Below are 23,736 nucleotides of genomic sequence, written 5' to 3' on the forward strand. Positions count from 1 at the left end.
TTTTCTGAACTGATGGTCAGGATGCAGGAACTGTCTATGCAAGTCAAAGAAAGAATACTTCCGACCCTCCTGCAACCAATGAAACTGAAGAGCCGCCTAGCATTGGGAGCACGAGAACCTTCCATGCACACACCATCCCGAGAATAGCGCATACGCCGGCAAGTCATGCATAGAGTACATGTACCACACATGCATTTTGAAGTTTTGTTTTCTAGCGGCATCGTATGTCTTGACCCCATTATCCCAAGCTTCTTCCAATTCATCCTTAAGCGGCTGCAGGTACACATTCATATTCTTCCCCAGATAATTGGGCCATGGAATTATCAACATCAGAAATATGTTCTTTCTTTGTATAATCTGCCCGGGGGGAGATTGAGTCGAATGAAAAATACAGGCCAACAACTGTATTGGGTTTCCGTCACGCCGAATGGATTAAAACCATCTGTGGCGACGCAGACTCGAGGATTCCTTGGATCTGCCGCTTTATCCTGATGCAATCCATCGAAATGTTTCCACGCTTCCCCATCCAATGTGTGTACCGCCATCTTATTCCCATCCGCATCTAGTTCGGTTCTTTTGCCCAATTTGTGCCATGTCATCTATCTGGCTATCTCTTCGACCATGAAAATACGTTGAAGCCTTGGTACGATTGGCATATACCGAAGAACACTAACTGCTATTTTGGTCTTCCTCTTCTCACCCATACCGTTGTCTACCACAAGATACCTGCAAGACTCGCAATTGGGACAATAGTCCAAGTGTGCATACTCCTTCCTAAATAAGACACATCCTTTCTCACATGCATCTATCTTCTCATAGGGCATCTTAAGTACACGATGTATTTTGTCCGACTGGTACATGTTTGCACGCATGACATTGCCTTTGGGTAGGAAGCGTCCAAATAGTGTCATCATCGCGTCGTAGCATTCTCTTCCCAAGTTGAAGTGAGCCTTCAGAGCCATTACTTGTGCAATTACATCCAACTGACAAAGCTCAGTGTGCTCATGGAGAGGACGTTTTGAAGACTCCAACATTTCATAGAAGGCCTTTGCAGATTCCTCCATCTCATCTTCCGAATCCCGAGCATCATCAAAGTCTTGCACCATGTCTTCGATCCCGGTACCATACTCGTCGGTGCAACGATGGACCACCTCAGCTCTAGTGCGTTGTATAGACTCACCATGAAATGTCCACATCGTATAATTAGGCTCAAAACCCCTACTCTTTAGGTGTTTAATCATTACAGCCTCTATCGTCTTTTTATAGTTTTCGCATCTAGGACAGGGGCAATAGTTTCTTTCCTGGCCATTTGCAAATGCGGCTTTCACAAATTCATTGGTTTTTAGAAGCTATTCTTCCGTCATCTCTTTCTGACTAGGGTGACCGGTATACATCCACGCACGATAACTCATCTTGCCTAGCTACTAAAGACACTAGAAATGTATTTATATATAATTTAGCATATACATTCATCAGTTAATCAAGTTCCCCATTTTTATTACGTCCATGCAACCTACATGCTAATAGGTAAAGATAGGTCCTAATCCCACCCGAGTATGTGTAGATAGGGTTCAGTTTCCCATGCTCTGCTCCGGATCCAACGCAAAATTTCGGCAGAACCTCCCCACTGTTCTCCCGATACAAGTCTCCGCAATAAACAGAGAGGATGTGTATCCGGAGAACAACAGGGAGGCAATACCAAAATTATGCATCGGATCTAGAACAAAGCATATGGGAAAACGAACCCAATCTACACATACTCGGGCTATCCATGGATAACGTTGGACAATTCGAAAGAATCACGGTTATAAATATAACAAAATGCATGCATATTTATAACTCTAACCCTTTCGAACAGGAGAAGCATACTGGTCACGCATATTGATAAATTAATTTAATTCCCTAAATCTAGCAAGTTTCATCCGAAAACCGACCCACAGTAAATGAAGGGGCGAGGAGGAGATGACATTTGTACTGACCCACGAATGCAAGGGCGGAGCTCGTACAACGCACGGGTAGGTCTTCACACAGCATGCCTCACAGCGACGAGACAACTGTCACATGTAAATCCACCCGATCAACACAAATATGCTAATTATGTCTTTTTGGAGCTAAATGGGCTAATTATGTCATTTTAGAAGAAAACAAGCTAAGAATATAATATACATGAGCTAACCAAGGTTCTTATGATGTTTTTACCCTAACTAAGCTAATTATGTCATTTTGGAGGATAATTAGCTAAGTATGTCTTTGTTCGGGAAAGTAAGCTACGTAGAAGAAGAAAGAGAAGAAGCAAGAAGAGAAGAAGAAGGAGAAGGAGAAGGAGGAGGAGGATAATGAGAAGGAGGAGGAGGAGAATAAGAAGAGAAGAAGAAGGAGAAGAAGAAGGTGAAGAAGGAGGAGATAAGAAGGAGAAGAAGAAGGAGAAGGAGGGAGAAGAAGGAGGAGAAGAAGGAGGAGATAAGAAGTAGAAGAAGGAGAAGAAGGAGGGATCCTTCTCCTTCTCCTCATTCTCCTTCTACTTATCTTCTTGTTTTCATTTTTGCTCTTTCTTCTCCTCTTCTCCTCTTCTTCTTCTTCTTCTTCTTCTCCTCCTCCTCTTCTCCTCTTCTTCCTCCTCTTCTTCTTCTTCTTCCTCTTATTTCTATTTCTAGTTTTATTTATCCTCTTCTTCTACTAATTCTTATTTTCTTCTTTTTCCCTTCTTCTAATTCTTATTTTTTTCTTCTTCTCTTCTTCTCTTCTCCTTCTCTTCTTCCTTTCTTCTTCTCCTTATTTTTTTCTTCTGCTCTTCTTCTTCTTCTTCTTCTTCTTCTCCTCCTCCTTCTTATTTTTTTCTTCTCCTCTTCTTCTTCTTCTTCTTCTTCTTCTCCTCCTCTTCCTCCTCCTCCTCCTCCTCTTCTTCTCCTATTCTCCTCGTCCTCTTCATATGAAAAGCTAAGAACTAAATAACAACTACAATAACATCAACCACTACTACAACAACTACAATAAGAACAACTACTACAACAACTACAATAACAACAACAACTACTATAACAACAATAAAAAATCAACTTTGTAGCTATAATCAAATTCAAAAAAACTAAATAACAACAAGTTAATTTTACCATGGGGTGGAGGTGTGGGGGTGTGGGGGCTCACCGGCATGGGAGGCTGTGGCGTCGTGGGCGGTGGGGCCGTGGGTGTTGGGGCGGCGGGGCGGCGCCGACGGTGTTGGGGCTGCAGGGCGGCGCCGGGGGTGGTGGGGCAGCGACGGAGGGGTTGTGGGGCACAGGGGCGATGCCGGGTGGCGGCAGTGCAACGGTGATGGAGGCGGTGGGCGTCGGGGGAGAGGAACGGAAGAGAGTGACCGTTTGAGAGTGAGAGATTGGGCCGGGGTGGATCGGGATGGCCGTTACAGAAGTCCAGCGCTTTGTCGTCCGCTGGCGGACGGCAAAGTGTCTATACTCTTTGTCGTCTGCCTCCAGACCCTTTGCCGTCCGTTAGCAGACGGCAAAGAAGCGACTCTGGTTTGACCTAACATTCCCTCGGCCTGGTGGGCCCAATCCAAAGCTTTGTCGTCTGCCTCCGGACTCTTTGCCATCTGCGGCTGACGGCGAAGAAGTGACGGATGGCAAATACATTCTATGCCATCACCCAATTTTTTGCTGTCAGCTTTGTGGCAGTTGACGGCAAAGACACTCTTTGCCATAAGCTAGCAGACGACAAAGATTTGACAGACGACAAAAAACTGAATTCCAGTAGTGTAAGTAATAACAACATATATGTCATTGGACTAACGATTCTATCTAGTATATTTCAGGAAAAGTTCAATGATGCATTGACTAAGGATTGTGAGGAGATCCCCTATATGCAAGGAACATCTATTGAGAACTAGCTTTAAGATTCTACATTTTACATTTTGTGAGAAATAACATTTGAATCCATAGGAAACCCAATAATATTTAAAGGGGATGAGGTGTCGATGATTATGTGGTTTCTCAAGTGCTTAGAGATTATCTGCCAAAATACTCATGAAATTCTCCCACAATTATTCTATACAAATCCCAAAGTCAAACACGGTGACACCAATATTTCCAAATCGTCCCTACCGAAAATTACCCTAGACAAATCCTATGCCAAACCCCAACATCTCGGTACCACAATGTTTGGTTTCGATCTGATTGAAACACAATGACCAACTCCCTAGATAGACATTTTCTAAATCAGAATCTCCAAGTTTTTAAAATCGATGTTAGCTAGTTTGGTACTGCCTAGGCCAACCACAATCGGAGCATTGGAGCTTTATATACCTGTCTCATAGAAAAGCATAAAGTTGCCACATTTTGCACTAGTTGGTGCAAATGTGTTTTTACTTTGGTTTCACTAAGTTGGGCAATAATGTTGTAATGGTTGGATTTTTGGAGATGCCTATATATACCCCTCCCATGCCTCTCAATCGTAGATGAAGCACTCAGAACAAATGAACACTTAGTGAAACCTACTCATGTGTTGAGATCAAGATATTCCAATCCTACCATATGAATCTTGATTTCTAGCATCCCCAAGTTAATTTCCACCCAATCAGTATCTTCTACCCAAGCCATATCTATAAGAAAGTGATTGAGCATTGAAGAGACTATATTTTGAAGCATAAGAGCAAGGAGTTCATCACACTACCACATCTATTAACTTTTGGATAGTGGTGTCTCCTAAATTTTTTAGGTGTTGACTGGGAGCCTCTGAGTTCGTGTGGAGCTGAAGCAAGAAGTTTGTAAAGGCAAGGAGATAGCCTACTTTACGAAGATCTACCCTGACTCAGGCTAGCCCTTCATGGATGTAAGCCATGGTGGAATTGACAAGGTTGCTTCTTCGTGGACTCTTCGTGGGTTGAGCCATCCATGGACTCTCGTAGTCGTTACCCTCCGTGGGTTGAAGTATCCATCAACATTGACATACGATAGTGCCATTTATCATAACCACACCAAAAATTTCCAAGTCAATCTTTGCATCTCAACTTCCTATCCCTACCCTCTACTTACATGTGCATGTGTCGGTGTACTAAAATATGGGGGCTTTAGTACCCTACACAGGCAGCCGCGGCCTCCAAGCGAGCTAGACCCTGCTGGCCAACATCAACCTTCGAGCAACAACAAGAAAAGACTAGAAATAAGGCCTCGGCAAGCCACCTTGCCGGGAGGAAAAAGACCTTTCAGCCACCACGCATGGCAGGGCTCCTCGAGATCCCCACCGCTCCACCTCATCTTGCTGATCGTCAACATCAGTGAGGTGTCGAGTGTGCATGTGGTTAGCTAGGATTGGTCAAAGGAGTGCAACAACTTTAGTGACACTCATCGTGTGGCGTGTCAAGTAAATAGAAGGTAGCTGGGCGAATGATACAAAAGGAGAGGCAATTCTTGTCGGGGAACGTTGCCAACGCGACATCGCAAGACACATTTAATGCGTCTGCCTTTGTCCGTCACAATTAGGTATTTCTCATAGTTGCTTCTCTTAGTAGTTTTGGCAGTTATGTTGTGGATATTCTCCCATGAAAAGAGCGTTTTAGCTACTGTGGTAACCCCTTGTGCTATAAAAGGAGGTCCAGGGCTACCTTTACATCTGTCGACACGCTGTCCATTCTACATACGTAGCTCCTGTCCTTGAGCATCCTTGCTGGGTGAGCGCACCAGTAGTCTAAACACCCACATAATCCACCAGAACATAGGACATAGGGTTTTATGCTTCCGAGCGGCCCAAACCTATCTAAACCCCCATGCACGCAACTGTCGGTGATGCTCTTTGTGCGCCCCTAGTCCCCACAGAACCGTAGCAAAATGGACCTTCCCGCTCCCATAGATCTTCGTACCCCGGCATCTTTGGCACACCACGTAGGGGGTCTTTGTTGCGTGAATCTTCTCCAACACTGCATGTATTCTCCAACATCTTCATCAAACTCACATGCCGCCGAAGAAGGCTAGGGGAGCATGAAAAGCCATTCCATCTTCGTCCAAGCTTCCCACGCCGGCCGCTACGGGAGACGGAGGCAAGGACGGACATTGCTCACTCCGCACCAGAGATTGCAACCACAACACCGCGCGGACCTCTTAGAACTGCGACCCGGACCCAGCCATTGTGATGTCCCGGGATGCACAGACAAGGTTTGAAGGTAGCACATGAGTGACGGCAATGGCGAACACCAACGCTAATGCCGCATCGCCCGCGGCGGCCCCTGCATCGCGTGCTTCGCAAGACTACTGCAATCAACACGACGGGGAGGCAACCCCGATTGGCGTGCACACAAGACCCGTGCGCACCAAACTTAGGGTTTACATGTTCGGCCTCATCACAACTATATCTCACCATGTGCTGGGCGGGGCTAGCCTTGCGCCAGGCCCTAAAAATCCCACGACAGAAATTTGAGGACCAGGCCTTGCCATCGGGCCTATTTTGAAGCCCAGGCCCGAACCACATGTTGAAAAGCCCATCGAGCTTGGGGCCGTGTGCCGGGCCACTTCCTTAAAATCCCAATATGTCAAGCCCAAGCCCGACCCGGCCCTGCTGGTGGGCTCAAAACTCTAGCCCAAGCCCGGTCCACGGGCAGGCCCATTGGGCCTAAGCCCTGGATTTTGGGGCCGTGCCTGGGCAGGTCGGGCCTGGGCGGGCCGGAGATACCTAGGTATAATCACAACCCCTTGGTGAGGGTGGATACCGGGTGATGGCACGGGGAGAAGCTCCTTCTAGCGCTGCCAGGAGTCTGAGCGCCACCATGCCTCACATTGCTCCAGGCCTAAAACGAGGGTGTGCCCTAGCACATGCCGAGCTGGTGCTGAATTTCCTGCCCATGCCAGAAAACATGCAAGAATGGAGGCAGACCATCCAGAGTCTATTGAGACTTATGAATCATGACATGCCAGATGGGGCGGAAGCTTCACATGTGCGTGAGGAGGCCGCAATGAGGCCTACCACCAAAAGTGGTGCAGGCGGAGCACCTTCGGTGTAGTCGCCCCCGCAACAACAAGAACATAGCTACCTACGGGACCGACGTGGAGGACTGGATGTCCCACGCCTCGACGGACCCGTAGCAGAAGAAAGAGAAACACCAGGTCTTGAAGGACAGGTGCAAGGAGGACACACGCACCACCATCGAGAGGTGACGGGAGACACGTCGCCAATCGGACGGGCACGCTGATCCAGCCGTTGACAAGCTAGCACCGGGGGTACCGGGCAACCTACCTTATGAGGTTGGTTGCTCAGTGATCACCTGCGAGCTGCGGTAAATCCATACCGAATGGAAATACGACAATGTCGGTCTGGATTTCATCATCGGATTTGGAAAGGTGATCGATGAACATGAAGATGGCATCATTCCATGTCTTAGTCTTCGGAAAGCCGATGATGACATCCATACCGACCTTGTCACATTTCCATTCAGGAACAGCCAATGGCTGAAGGGTGCCAGCTGCACTTTGATGTTCCTCCTTAACGCCACAACAAACATCACAATTAGCAATGAATTGAGCGATTTCTCTCTTTAGCCAGCTCCACCATAATCTCTAGCATAGGTCCCGATACATTTTGGTACTACCGGGATGAATCGTGAGAGGAGATTCTTGAGCTTCCTTGAGGTTCAACCGCCTTAAGTTTTGTACCTTGGGAACTACCAAACGGGTTTCAAAGAATACGACACCTTGATCATTTTTAAAGAAACATCTAGAATATTCCTCTTGATTCGAGAAATACCCGGATCACATTTCTGGGCTTCTATTTATGTGATCCTGAAGAGTTGGTTTCGCCGCCAAGGTAGAAAGGAATCCTCGAGGAACAATGTTAAGATTAAGCTTACGGAATTCCTCATGGAGAAGTGGTTGAGTTTGTAGCAACATTAGATTGTTACAATTAGGATTTACGACTTAGTGCATCAGCCATGATATTGGCTTTGCGTGGGGTGTAAGATATTCCTAAGTCATAATCCACAACAAACTCAACCCAAACCTTTATCTGAGATTTAAATTTGGTTGGGTGAAGTATATACTTCATACTGTGGTGATCAACGTATATTTCGGAAAGATTACCCAGAAGGTAATGTCACGAGGTTAACAGTGCATGAACTATAGCGGCAAGTTCTAGATCATGTGTTGGATAATTCTCCTCATGTGGATGCAACTGTCGAGAAGCGCAGGCAATCACATGAAAATCTTGCATAAGAATGCAACCAAGTCCTTCACGCGAGGCATCACAGTAGACAATAAAGTCCTTTGTAAAATCCGGGGGCACAAGTACCACGGTAGTAGTCAGTAGTTTTTTGAACTGTTGAAAACGTTTGTGACACCCAATCGAACTTCTTATATTTCTTGAGGAGTTCAGTTAGGGGTTTGGCAACTTTGGATAAGTTCTCAACAAAGAGGCGATAATAGATCGCTAAGCAAAGGAAACTCCTAACTTGCTTCACCGATTCAGGTGGAGTCCAACGAAGAATAGCCTGACCCCTCTCGGGATTGATAGAAATTCCTTTCGTAGAGGTTACGTGACCTAGATAGGTCACTTATGGCAACTAGAATTCACACTTAGAGAATTTGGCGTAAAGGTGGTGATCTCGAAGTTTCATCAATACCAACGTAAGATGCTCAACATGTTCTTCTTCGTTCTTCAAGTAAATCAGGATATCATCAAGGTAAGCCACAATGAATTTGTCCAATACTCCATGAAGATCAAATTAATTAAGCAGGAGAAGGAGGCTGGGGCATTAGTTAGACCGAAGGACATGACAGTGTACTCGTATTGTCCATAATGAGTGATGAAGGCCGTCTTGTGAATGTCCCCATTCCTGATTTTGATTTGAGGATAGCCTAATCTAAAATTCATATTGCAAAAGACTACAGATCCAGCGAGCTGATCATACAAATTGTTGATCCCGGGGTGCGGATATTTGTTCTTTATTGTCACCAGATTAACCGGTGGATAATCTACAACCATCCGATCCTGAAATCCTTCTTCTTGATGAATAGGACAGGACAAACCCATGGACAAGAACTAGGATGAGTGAAACCTTTCTTCAAAGATTCATCATGTTGGATTTTAAGCTTGGATAACTCTTCAGGGGACATCTTATAGGGTCTTCTACAGATTGGAGCGGTTCCTGGAATAAGGTCTATGACAAACTCTACTTCCCTGTCAGGTGGAACACCTGGCAGTTCTTTTGGAAAGATATCTGGAAAGTCGTGGACTACCGGTATGTTTTCAAGGTATGGAAGAGAGTTGGCATTGAGAGAAAAATCCGGCCTTCTAGAATATTGGTTTGGACAGTGACTATCTCACCATAAAGGTGGGTAAGGTGAATATACCTAGTGAAACAATCTATTTTTGCATGATGAACTGTCATCCTGTCCATCCCGAAAATGATATTAACATAGAAGACCTAAGAGGTATCAAAGAAGCAAGGAATACCAAACCATCAACAAGGATTTGATTTGCATGGCTCACTCTAGCAGTTCGCCATCTAGAACCTCGAGTTCGAATTTCCAAGGGAGTGGGTATAATATCGAAGGACATATCATGCAACAAGGCATCACTTTTAGAAATGAAAGAGTGGGATGCTCTAGATTCAAATAGAACTAAAGCAGGATGAGAATTGACAAGAAGCGTCTTAAGCACGACGTCAACATCATCTTGAGCTTCTTCTCCAGATACATGGTTCACACATCCACGGGTATAAACAACTAACCTGGCATTAAGCTTCTTGATTGGGGGCTTGCTACAACTGGCACCATTTCATGAAGAGGATGGAACATTAGCATGCAAAGGACAACTCTTTGAGTAGTGTCCAGGTTGTCTACACTTGAAGTATGCCCCATGAATGGCCGTGGATCTGTGTTGAGCACTTGGTTGATGAGGTTCTTCAGGGGAATACTTGGCATTGACAGACGAGGTGCCACATAGGATGGCATCGGTGCATATCTCAGAGGAAGAGCGGCATTATGGATCCATATCCTATACTTCTAGGATATAGAAATTGAAGATTATCGAACATCACGGCTGTGCTTGCGAGACTCCTCATAGATGATTATGGTTGTTTCTTCTTGGATGGCTTTGTTCACAAGAACCTGAAAATTGTTGAACTCATGCATACTCGGATCATGACGAATCTTTGAGGTTAAGACTTTCCCGAACCTAGCTTGCTTCTTGGCATCTGTGGATAATTTTTCTCGTGCATAACACGCAAGGTGTCCAAGCTCATGACTATAAGCATCCACATCCATATTGCCTTGATCTAGATTACAAAATTCCTCTTGCTTACGATATATTAGGGCCTGTGGAATATAATGCTCATGAAAAACCTCATAGAACTCCTCACATGAAGTAACTTGGCGTGCACGATGCATGGCCTCGAATTGTCCCACCATAGACTCGCAGAACCTTCAACGTGATATGTGGCATAAGTAACCTTATTTCCTTGAGCCACGTTTGCATAACGCACCTTATTGTTGATACTTCAGAGCCAATCATCTACATCTAGTGGCTGAATGCAGTGGTGGAAGGTGGGTGGATTGAATTGGATGAAGTTTCTGATGGATACTAGCTTATTGCGTCCAACAGATGGTTGGTGGCACGCTTGTTCCTCTCACTTTCTAGCATAACCTCCGCCAACAAAGGTGGGTCGGGAAGATCTTCTTCGTCCTTACCACCTTCATGGTTTTAACCATGACCAGCAGAACCCCGGGTTACTGGTGACATCCTCAAGGAAAAAAACCAGGTTCGGAATCAAGGAAGAACACGGAAACTTAGTAAAACCTAGGACAACTCAGACATCATAACGGCTGTACTAGCATGAAATACGAGGCAACCTGCAAGGGATTTGAGTAGCATAATAATTCAACATCATGCGTTCAATATGCAGCGAGAACATATGCATCACTTCTCCCAACTCTCATGTGAACATGATTTGACACACAATAGCCATCCTATAAGTCTACAGATCTAGTAACTCGTGATCCTTGCAGACTAGTAAGAAGCCTAGTCCTTAATCAGAATAGAGTAAGTCGAGGAAAGGAGTAAAAAGAATCTATGTTCCCTTCCACAATCAATTCCCCTATATAATTAAAGCATTTCTAGACTCAACATCGACCAATTTGGCTTGGTAATCGTATAGTCAGTGAAGATGTGATACCAACGGTGCCGGGACCCAGGTCCTAAGCCATACGAATCTAGAATGTAACACATCATATCACTTTGTGGCCTCATGCACGATAGTCCCCACGGCTGCCACCTTACCTTCGCAAGGACCGTTTGTGCCTTTTGGCTCACGTATATGAACATGTCGCTAGCAATCATATGTCAGAAAATCTAGGTCGACATGATTAGTTATATACCCAAGTGGCACAACCATAAAGGAACATGCATGCATAACCTTGGAATGCAGGTGTGTTGGGGAACATAGCATGGGAAACAAAAAATTTCCTACGCACACGCAATACCTATCCATGGTGATGATCATCTACGAGAGGGGAGAGTGAATCTACATACCCTTGTAGATCGCTAAGAGGAAGCGTATATAACGCGGTTGATGTAGTGGAACATTTTTGTGATCCAAATTGCAGCCCGTCCCGTGATTTCATCACGATCCGACCCGCGATCCTATCACGATCCTTCCTGATCTAGTGTCAACCGTACGACACCTTCACGTTCAGCACACATACAGCTCGATGACGATCTCCACCTTCTTGATCCATCAAGAGGGGCGGAGAGGTAGATGAGTTCTCCAGCACGGTAGCGTGGTGGTGGTGGTGGTGCTATTCCAGCAGGGCTTCGCCTAAGCACCGCTGAAACTAGAGGAGAAAGACATCTAGAGAGAGAGGGCAGCACGTGGCTGTTTTCTATTATATATAAAACCCTCAAAACCCTTAGTATATATAGGAGGAGAGGTGGGAGAGGTCTGCGCCCTAGGGCAGCCCTTTCTTCTCTTATGCAAGGAGGAGAGGAGGAGTCCTCCTCCAGTCCTATTTGGAGTAGGATTCCTCGTTCCCACTTGGAAACTCTTTCCACCTTGTGATTTTTTCCTTATCAAACCTTATGGGCCTTAGTGGGAACTTATTCCACCACAATAGGGATTGGTTTATCTCTTCCCACAGCCCATGAGCCCCCTTGGGGCGTGACACCCCTCCCGATGGTCCCCGGCACCCCTCCCGGCACTCCCAGTACACTACCCATGAGCCCGAAACTTTTCCGGTGACCACACCAGGACTTCCTATATATCAAACTTTTCCGAAGCTCCTCGTGACGTCCGGGATCTCATACGGTACTCCGAACAACCTTCGGTCACCAACACCTATACCTCAACTATACCGAAACGTCACCGAACCTTAAGTCTGCAGACCATGCGAGTTCGAGAACTATGCAGAAGTGACCCGAGACACTCTCCGGTCAATAACCAATGGCGGGAACTGGATGTCCATATTGGCCCCCACATATTCTACGAATATTTCTATCGGTTGAACCTCTATGTCAAGGATTCAGTTAACCCCGTATGTTGTTCCCTTTATCCTTCGGTGTGTTACTTCCCCGAGATTCGATCGTCGGTATCTCCATACCTAGTTCAATCTCGTTACCGGCAAGTCTCTTTACTCATTTCGTAATACAAGATACCGTAACTAACTACTTAGTCACATTGCTTGCAAGGCTTGTTTTTATGTTATATTACCGAGTGGGCCCCGAGATACCTCTCCGTCACACGGAGTGACAAATCCCAGTCTTGATCCATGCCAACCCAACAGACGCCTTTGGAGATACCTGTAGAGCACCTTTATAGTCACCTAGTTATGTTGCGATGTTTGATAACCCACAAGGTATTCCTCCGTTGTCCGGGAGTTGCATGATCTCATGGTCTTAGAAACAGATACATTGACATACAGAAAATAGTAGGAATAAACTGACACGATCATATGCTACGTTCATAGTTTTGGGTCTTGCCCATCACATCATTCTCCTAATGATGTGATTCCATTATCAAGTGACAACACTTGCCCCTGGCCAGGAAACCTTGACCATCTTTGATCAACAAGCTAGTCAACTAGAGGCTCAATAGGGACAATGTGTTGTCTATGTATCCACACATGTATTTGATTTTCCAATCAATACAATTCTAGCATGGATAATAAATGATTAATATGAACAAGAAAATATAATAATAACCAATTTATTATTGCCTCTAGGGCATATTTCCAATAGTCTCCCACTTGCACTAGAGTAAATAATCTAGTTCACATCACTATGTGATTGTAATGAATCTAACACCCATACAATTATGGGGTTTGATCATATCTTGCTTGTGAGAGAGGATTTTAGTCAACGGGTTTGAACCTTTCAGATCTAAGTGTTCTTTACAAATATCTATGTCATCTTGTAGGTGCTGCTACCAACGTGCCATTTTGGAACTATTCCAAATGACTGCTCCCCTATACGAATCCAGTTTACTACCCATAGTTATTCGGATTAGTGTCAAAGCTTGCCTCGACGTAACTCTTTACGACGAACTCTTTAATCACCTCCATAATTGAGAAAAAAAATCCTTAGTCCACTAGGTACTAAGGATAGCTTTTGACCGCTGTCCAGTAATCCATTCCTTGATCACTTCTGTACCCCTTGATAGATTCATGGAAAGGCACACATCAGGTGTGGTACACAGTATAGTATACTGTTGAGCCTATGGCTAATGCATAGGGGACAACCTTCATCCTTTCTCTTTCTTCTGTCGTGGTCGAGCTTTGAGTCTTACTCAAATTCACACCTTACAACACAGCCAAGAACTCCTTCTTTGTCGATCTATTTTGAACTCCTTAAAAACTTGTCAGGGCATGCATTTCGTTGAAAGTTCTTATTAAGCGTCTTGATTTGTCGCCATAGATCTTGATGCACAATGTTCAAGTAGCTTAATTCAGTGTTTCCTTTGAAAAAACCTTTCAAACAACCCTTTATGCTTTCCAGAAATTCTACATTATTTCCAATCAACAATATGTCTACCACATACACTCATCAGAAATCCTATAGTGCTCCCACTCACTTCTTTGGAAATACAAGTTTCTCACAAACCTTGTATAAACCCAAAAACTTTGATCATATCATCAAACCATATATTCCAACTCCGAGATGCTTGCACTAGTCCATAGAAGAATCGCTCGAGCTTGCATACTTGTTAGCATCTTTAGGATCGACAAAACCTTCTCGTTGTATCACATACAACCTTTCCTCAAGTAAACCGTCGAGGAACCAATGTTTTGACATCCTATGTGTAATATTTCATAAATAATGCAGCAACTTCTAACATAATTCCAAAAGGATTTTAGCATCTCTACGAGTGATAAAGTCTCATCATAGTAAACTCTTTGAACTTGTGGGAAGCATCTTTGCGACAAGTCGAGCTTTTATTAATGGTGACTTTTCACCATCATCGTTTGTCTTCCTTTTAAAGATCCACATGTACTTAATAATCTTATGACCATCAAGTAGTTCTTCCAAAGTCTACACTTTGTTTTTATACACGGATCCTCTCTCGGATTTCATGGCCTCCAGCCATTTGCTGGAATTCGGGCCTACCATCGCTTCTCCATAGCTCGTAGGTTCATTGTTGTTCAACAACATGACCTCCAGGGCAGGGTTACGGTACCACTCTGTAGCAGTATGCGACCTTGTCGACCTACAAGGTTTGTAGTAATTTGATCTGAAGCTTAATGATCACTATCATCGGTTTCCACTTCAATTGACATAGGCGCCACAGGAACAACTTCTTGCACCCTGGTACACACTCGTTGAAGTGACAGTTCAATAACCTCATCAAGTTCCACCACGCTCCCACTCAATTCTTTTGAGAGAAAATTTTCCTCGAGAAAGGACCCGTTTCTAGTAACAAACACTTTGCTTCTGGATCTGAGATAGGAGGTATATCCAACAATTTTGGGTGTCCTATGAAGATGCATTTATCCGCTTTGGGTTCAATCTTATCATGCTTAAACTTTTCCACATAAGCATCGCCGCCCCAAACTTTCAAGAAACGACAGCTTAGGTTTCTCCAAACCATAGTTCATACGGTGTCATCTCAATGGAAATACGTGGTGCCCTATTTAAAGTGAATGTGGTTGTCTCTAATGCATAACCCATAAACACTAGTGGTAATTCGATAAGAGACATCATAGTATGCACCATATCAAATAGGGCGCGGCTATGACATTCGGACACACCATCACACTATGGTGTTCTAGGTGGCATGAGATGCGAAACACTTCTCACTTTTCACATTTTCACTTATGGTGTTCTAGGTCCATGGTATAAGTAGTAATGAAACCATGCTTGTTGGTATAAACGCATGAAGAAACTCCATGCGGATGGATCGTTTGACTCACTTGATTTTTGAATCACTTGAGATATCCAAATCATACCACATGGACCAGATGACTGAAGACCTCGTTTTCCAGTGAGATGGAACAAGAATGTAACATGTTGGAAGTAATACATTTTGATGTGTGCAGTCCAATGAGTACTGAGGCACGCAGTGGATATCATTATGTTCATACTTCACAAATGATTTGAGTAGATACTAGTGTATTTACTTGATGAAACACAAGTCTGAATTATCAAAAAAGGTTCAAGTAATTTTAGAGTGAAGTTGAAGATCATTTTGAAAAGAGGATAATATGTCTACAATGTGATCGTGGAGGTAAACATATATATCTGAGTTACGCGTTTGGTAAACATTTAAGACAATGTGAAAATTGTTTCACGGGAAAAATGTTTCACAACTCATGCCACCTGGAACACCATAGTCTGATGGTGTATCCGTATATCATAATCGTGCCCTATTAGATATAGTGCATACTATGATATTTCTTATCAAACTACCACTATCATTTATTGGTTTGGCATTAGAGACAACCGCATTCACTTTATATAGGGCACCACGTAATTCCGTTGAGATGACACAATATGAACTATGGTTTAGAGAAACCTAATCTGTCATTTCTTAAAAGTTTGGGGTTGTGATGCTTATGTGAGAGAGTTTCAGTTTGATAAGCTCGAACCCAAAGCGGATAAATGGATCTTCATAGGACACCCAAAATAGTTGGGTATACCTCCTATCTCAGATCCGAAAGCAAAAGTGTTTGTTTCTAGAAACGGGTCCTTTCTCGAGGAAAGGTTTCTCTCGAAAGAGTTGAGTGGGAATATGGTGGATACTTGGTGAGGTTACTGAACCATCACTTCAAATAGTGTATGGCAGGGCGCAGGAATTTTTTCCTGTGGCGCCTACACCAATTGAAATGGAAGCTTATGATATTGATCATGAAGGTTCGGATCAAGTCACTGCGAAAACCTCATAGGTGGACAAGGACGCATACTACTATAGAGTCGTACGGTAATCCCGTCTTAGAGTGGGAATGATGTGATGGACAAGACCCAATCCAAAGCATATCACTAGATCAAGTTGTTCGTCTGCTAAAGCTTTTCTAATGTCAAGTATCATTTCCTTAGACCATGAGATTGTGAAACTCCCGTATACCGTAGGAGTGCTTTGGGTGTACCAAACGTCACAACATAACTGTGTGATTATAAAGGTGCAGTACGGGTATCTCTGAAAGTGTCTGTTGAGTTGTCCGAATCGAGACCGGGATTGGTCACTCCGTGTGACGGAGAGGTATCTCTGGGACCACTCGGTAATCCGTCATCATACTAAGCTCAGTGTGACTAAGGGGTTAGACACAGGATGATGTGTTACAGAACGAGTAAAGAGACTTGCCGGTAACGAGATTGAACAAGGTATAGGGATACCGACGATCGAATCTCGGGCAAGTATCATACCGATCGAGAAAGGGAATTGCATATAGGATTGATTGAATCTTTGACATCGTGGTTCATCCGATGAGATCATCGTGGAACATGTGGGAACCAACATGGATATCCAAACCCCGCTGTTGGTTATTGGCCGGAGAGGTGTCTCGGTCATGTTTGCACGTCTCCCGAACGCGTAGGGTCTACACACTTAAGGTTTGATGACGCCAGGGTTATAGGGAAATAGTGTACGTGGTTACCGAAGGTTGTTCAGAGTCCCGGGTGAGATCGCGGACGTCACGAGGAGCTCCGGAATGGTCCGGAAGTAAAGGTTGATATATAGGATGAGGGGTTTTGGACACTGAAAATGTTTCGGGCGTCACCGGTAACGTACCGGGACCACCGGGAGGGGCCACCAGCCCCAAATGCTAGCATGGGCCAAAAGGTTGAAGGGAACCAGCCCAGAGTGGGCTGGTGCTACTCCCACCTAGGCCCAAGGTGTAGCAAGAGAGCGAAGGTGGGGGGGGGGAACCCTAGTCCAGATGGGCCTATGGCCTATCTGGGGTACGCCACCCCCCTCTCCCTTGCCCTGGCCGCCACCTCCCATGCCAGATGGGGCTGCCGCACCCCTTGGGGGTGGGAAACCTAAGGGGTGCGCCCCCTCCCTATTCCCCTATAAATAGCAGAGATTTTGGCTTATTTGAGACACATGAAATTTCTCTCTCGGCGCAGCCCTACTCCTCCTCTTTCGCGGCGCTTGTCCAAGCCTTGTCGGAATACCTCGTAGCTCCACCGCCACCATGCCATTGTGCTACCGGAGCTCTCCCTCAACCTCTCCCTTCTCTTTGCTTGATCAAGGTGTGGGCGACGTCACCGGGTTGTACGTGTGTTGAATGCGGAGGTGCCGTGATTCGGCACATAGATCGGAACCGACCGCGATCTGAATCGGTGCGAGTATGACTCCTTCGACCGCGTTCTAGTAACGCTTCCGTTTAGCAATCTTCAAAGGTATGAAGGCTCTACAACCTCTATTTTTTGTGGTTTCTCCATAGATAGATCCTTGTATGGCGTAGGAATGTTTTGAAATTACTACGTTCCCAACAGTGGCATCCGAGTCAAGGTTCTATGCGTAGATTCTATGCATGAGCAGAACACAAAATTGTGGGTGCTGATTTAGTCAATTGCTTTCCCTTACTAGTCTTATCCTGATTCGGCAACATCGTGGGATGAAGCAGCCTGGACCGACTTTACACGTACTTTTACGTGATACTGGTTCCACCGACAGACATGCACTTGTTGCATAAGGTGGCTAGCTGGTGTCTATCTCTCCCGCTTTAGTCGGATATGATCCGATGAAGATGGTCCTTATGAAGGGCAAATAGCATTGGCATATCAACATTGTGGCTGTCACGTAGGTAAGAACCGTTCTTGCTAGAAACCCAAATCAGCACCTAAAACTTGCAACAACAATTAGAGGACGTCTAACTTGTTTTTGCAGGGTATGCTATGTGATGTGATATGGCCACAAGAATGTGATGTTACATGTGTGATGTATGAGATTGATCATGTTCTTGTAATAGGATTCTTGACTTGCATGTCGATGAGTATGACAACCAGCAGGAGCCATAGGAGTTGTCTTAATTTATTGTATGAGATGCAACGCCATGTTGATTACTTTACTTTATCGCTAACAATTAGCTATAATAGTTGGCGTGAAGACTCCATGGAGAAACAATGATGGAGATCATGATGATGTAGATCATGGTGTCATGCCGGTGACGATGATGATCATGGTGCCCCGAAGATGGAGATCCAAGGAGCAAGATGATAATGGCCATATCATGTCACTATATGATTGCATGTGATGTTTATCATGTTTTACATCTTATTGCTTAGAACGACGGTAGCAAAGATAAGATGATCCCTCATTAAAATTTCGAGATATGTGTTCCCCTAAGTGTGCACCGTTGCGAAGGAACGTTGTCTCGAAGGACCACATGATGATCGGGTGTGATAGATTCCAACGTTCGCATACAACGGGTGTAAGCCAGTTTACACACGCAAAACACGTAGGTTGACTCGATGAGCCTAGCATGTACAGACATGTCCTCGAATACGGGAGAACAAAATGTCGAACATGAGTCATATGGTTGATACGATCAGCATGGAGATGCTCCCCATTGATGACTAGTCCGTCTCACGTGATGATCGGACACGGGCTAGTCGACGTGGATCATGTATCACTTGGATGACTAGAGGGATGTCGATTTGAGTGGGAGTTCAGTAAATAATTTGATTAGATGAACTTAATTATCATGAACATAGTCAAAAGGTCTTTGCAAATTATGCTTGTGCTATAGCTCTACGATTTTCTGATATGTTGCTAGAGAAAACTTAGTTGAAAGATAGAAGTAGCAATTGTGCGGACTGGGTCCGTTAACTGAGGATTGTCCTCATTGCTAAGCGGAAGGCTTAATGTACTTAATGCATTGCTCGGTGTGCTGAACCCCAGGCGTGATCTGTGGATGTTGCGAACATCTGACATACACGTTTTTGATAACTACATGATAGTTCAGTGCACATTGCTTGAACGACTTAGAATTGAGGCGCTAAAGACGCTTCGAATGTGGTGGGACATACGAGATGTTCCAAGAGATGAAATTGGCATTTCATGCTCGTGCCCTTGTTGAGAGGTATGAGACCTCGAACAAGATTGTTTGTCCACAAAGTAGGGAAAAAAGGCTCAATAGTTGAGCATGTGCTCAGATTGTCTGAGTACTACAATTGCTACAATCAAGTGGGAGTTGATCTTCCAGATGAGATAGGGATAGTTCTCAGAGTCACTGCCACCAAGTTGCTAGAGCTTCGTGATGAACTATAAAATATCTGGGATGGATATGATCATCTTTGAGTTATTCGCAATGTTTGACACCGCAAAAGTAGAAATCAAAAGGAGCATCAATTGTTGATGGTTCGTAAGACCACTAGTCTCAAGAAGGGCAAGGGCAAGAAGGGATACTTCATGAAACAGCAGACCGGTTGCTTCTCTAGTGAAGAGACCCAAGGTTGAACCCAAACTCAAGACTAAGTGCTTGAGTAATATAAGGGGAACAATCACTGAAGAGGAACAACCCTAGATACTTGGTAGATGAGAAGGCTGGAAAAGTCGACAAAAGAATATTGGATATACATGATATTGATGTGTACTTTACCAGTACACCTAGTAGCACCAGGGTATTAGATACCGGTTCAATTGCTAAGTGTTAGTAACTCGAAATAAAAGATACGGAATAAACGGATACTAGCTGAAAGCGAGGTGACGATGTATGTTGGAAGTGTTTCCAAGGTTGATGTGATCAAACATCGCACGCTCCCTGTACCATCATGATTAGTGTGAAACCTAAATAATTTTATTTGGTGTTTGCGTTGAGCATAGGCATGATTGTATAATATTTATAGCAATACGGTTATTCATTTAAAAGAATAATGGTCATTCTGTTTACTTGAATAATACCTTCGATGGTCTTGCACCTAAAATGAACGGTTTATTGAGTCTCGATCGGAGTGATACACATGTTCATAATATTGTTTCCAAAAGAAAGAAATTAGTAATGATAGTACCACTTACTTGTGGCACTGCTGCTTGAGTCATATTGGTATAAAATGCATGAAGAAGCTCCATGTTGATGGATCTTTGTACTCACTCATTTTTGAAACATTTGAGACATGCAAACCATGCCTGTTGGTATAAACGCATGAAGAACTCCATGCGGATGGATCGTTAGATTCACTTGATTTTTGAATCACTTGAGACGTGCAAATCATACCACATTGCAAGATGACTAAAGACCTCGTTTTCCAGTGAGATGGAACAAGAATGTAACATGTTGGAAGTAATACATTTTGATGTGTGCAGTCCAATGAGTACTGAGGTACGCAGTGGATATCATTATGTTCATACTTCACAAATGATTTGAGTTGATACAAGTGTATTTATTTGATGAAACACAAGTCTGAATTATTGAAAAAGGTTCAAGTAATTTCAGAGTGAAGTTGAAGATCATCGTGACAAGAGGAAAATATGTCTACAATGTTATCGTGGAGGTAAACATATATACCTGAGTTACGAGTTTGGTAAACATTTAAGACAATGTGAAAATTGTTTCACGTGAAAAATGTTTCACAACTCATGCCACCTAGAACACCATAGTCTGATGGTGTGTCCGTATATCATAGTCGTGTCCTATTAGATATAGTGCATACTATGATATTCCTAATCAAATTACCACTATCGTTTATGGGTCACACATTAAAACAACAGAATTCACTTTAAATAGGGCACCACGTAATTCCGTTTGAGATAACACCGTATGAAATATGGTTTAGAGAAACCTAAGCTGCCATTTCTTAAAAGTTTGGTGTTGTGATGCTTATGTGAAAGAGTTTCAACTTGATAAGCTCGAACCCAAAGCAGATAATTGCATCTTCATAGGACACCTAAAATAGTTGGGTATATGAGGGGACCCCGACTTACGAGCCGAGATCATCGAATGATCATGCTCAGTGATCCCAGAGATCAATGCTCACGGATCACACATATACTGAATATTAAGAGTCTTACATCCAAAGGCCGAATTATTACGTCACGTGACTGAATGGTAAAGTTCACAAGGTAGGGCCTATAAGGCCAAATCACACGGATACATCTAGTAGCGGAAATCTTAGGGCTAAGCGGGTGCCCATGCCACCAACAGGCATTCTGACTAGGAAGCGTCCTAGTTTGCAGGGGCGTCTCCGAAGATGTACTCTTCTCCAAACTCCAGTCCTTCCGTGTCTGGTCAATAATATAACCAGGGGCAAGCAAATGAGTACTTTTGAATATACTCGCAAACAACCCACGGTATTAAAAATGCAAGTGAAGGATAACAATAATATGCCTCTCTGGTGGATAACAACTTGGTTGTAAATAAACATGATCATGTATGTGCAACATAAACTGAATGTTGAGTTGAAGAACAGGTTACAGATTCCAATATATCTGTCGAGGGCTGAACACTCTCGGTTCACCCTATATGCCAAGTCACCAAATTTGGTCATATCAACTCTTTGATTCAACTCCATACTCACACACACTTGGTTTATGCGGAAACGACTAGACGTAGTTTAAGGAGCACCACCCAACTGTCCTTGACCGTGGATACGGCTACTTGAATAGTTTTACACTCTATAGAGGTAGTACGCTGGACCCACGAAATTCGGGAAACTTCCGTGTCATCCACGATACGAGGTATATAACTGTTGGAAATATGCCCTAGAGGCAATGATAAATAGTTATTATTATATTTCCTGTTTAAAGATAATCGTTTATTATCCATGCTATAATTGTATTGAATGAAAACATAGATACATGTGTGGATAGATAGACACAACAATGTCCCTAGTAAGCCTCTAGTTGGCTAGCCTGTTGATCAAGGATAGTCAAGGTTTTCTGGCTATGTGCAAAGTGTTGTTGCTTGATAACTGGATCACATCATTAGGAGAATCATGTGATGGACTAGACCCAAACTATGAACGTAGCATATTGATCATGTCATCTTATTTCCATAGTTTTCTGCGTGTCAAGTATTTGTTCCTATGACCATGAGATCATATAACTCACTGGCAACAGAGGAGTGCCTTGTGTGTATCAAACGTCACAACGTAACTGGGTGACTATAAAGGTGCTCTACAGGTATTTCCGAAGGTGTCCGTTGAGTTAGTATGGATCAAGACTGGGATTTGTCACTCCGTGTGACAGGGAGTTATATCGGGCCCACTCGGTAACACAACATCACACACAAGCCTTGCAACCAATGTGACTAAGTGTAAGTCACGGGATCTTGTATTACGGAACGAGTAAAGGGACTTGTCGGTAACGAGATTGAAATTGGTATGCGGATACCGACGATCAAATCTCGGGCAAGTAACATACCGAAGGACAAAGGGAATGACATACGGGATTATATGAATCCTTGACACTCAGGTTAAGATCTTCGGAGAATATGTAGGATCCAATATAGGCATCTAGGTCCCACTATTGGATATTGACCGAGGAGTACCTCGGGGCATGTCTACATAGTTCTCGAACCCGTAGGATCTGCACACTTAAGGTTCGGTGATGTTTTAGTATAGTTGAGTTATATGCGTGGTTAACGAATGTTGTTCGGAGTCCCGGATGAGATCACAGACATCACGAGGGTTTCCAGAATGGTCCATAGACGAAGATTGATATATAGGATGACTTCATTTGGTTACCGGACAGTTTTTGGGCATTACCTGGAATGTAGCGGGAGTGAAGAATGGGTTCCGAAAGTTCACCGAGAGGGGGGCAACCCTCCCGGGGGAAGACCAAAGGACTTATGGGTGGCGCACGAGCCCTTAGTGGGCTGGTGGGACAGCCCAATAAGGCCTATGCGCCATAGAGAGAAAACCAAAGAAAGAAAAAAAGGTGGGAAGGAAGGGAAGGACTCCACTTTCCAATCCTAGTTGGACTAGGATTGGAGTAGGACACCTCCTCCTCCTCTTGGCTGGTGCACCTTGGGGGCTTGGCCCTCAAGGAAAGTCCCTCCACCTCCCTCCTATACATAATGGTGATTTAGGGCTGATTTGAGACAACTTTGCCACGTGCAACTCAGATCTAGACATCATAGTTTTACCTCTAGATCGTATTTCTGCGGAGCTCGGGCGGAGCCCTGTAGGAGTAGATCCTTCACCACCACCATAGCACCGTCATGCTGCCAGATAACTCATCTACTTCTCCGTCTTGCTTGCTAGATCAAGAAGGCAGAGATCATCGTCGAGCTATACGTGTGCTGAACGCGGAGGTGCCGTCCATTCTGCACTAGATCGGAGCTGATCGTGGGATCGATCGCGAGACTGTTCGTGGGACGGTTCGTGGCGCGGGTC

This window comes from Hordeum vulgare, chromosome 4H (genome assembly GCF_904849725.1).
Source record: "Hordeum vulgare subsp. vulgare chromosome 4H, MorexV3_pseudomolecules_assembly, whole genome shotgun sequence".
Classification (NCBI taxonomy): Eukaryota; Viridiplantae; Streptophyta; class Magnoliopsida; order Poales; family Poaceae; genus Hordeum; species Hordeum vulgare.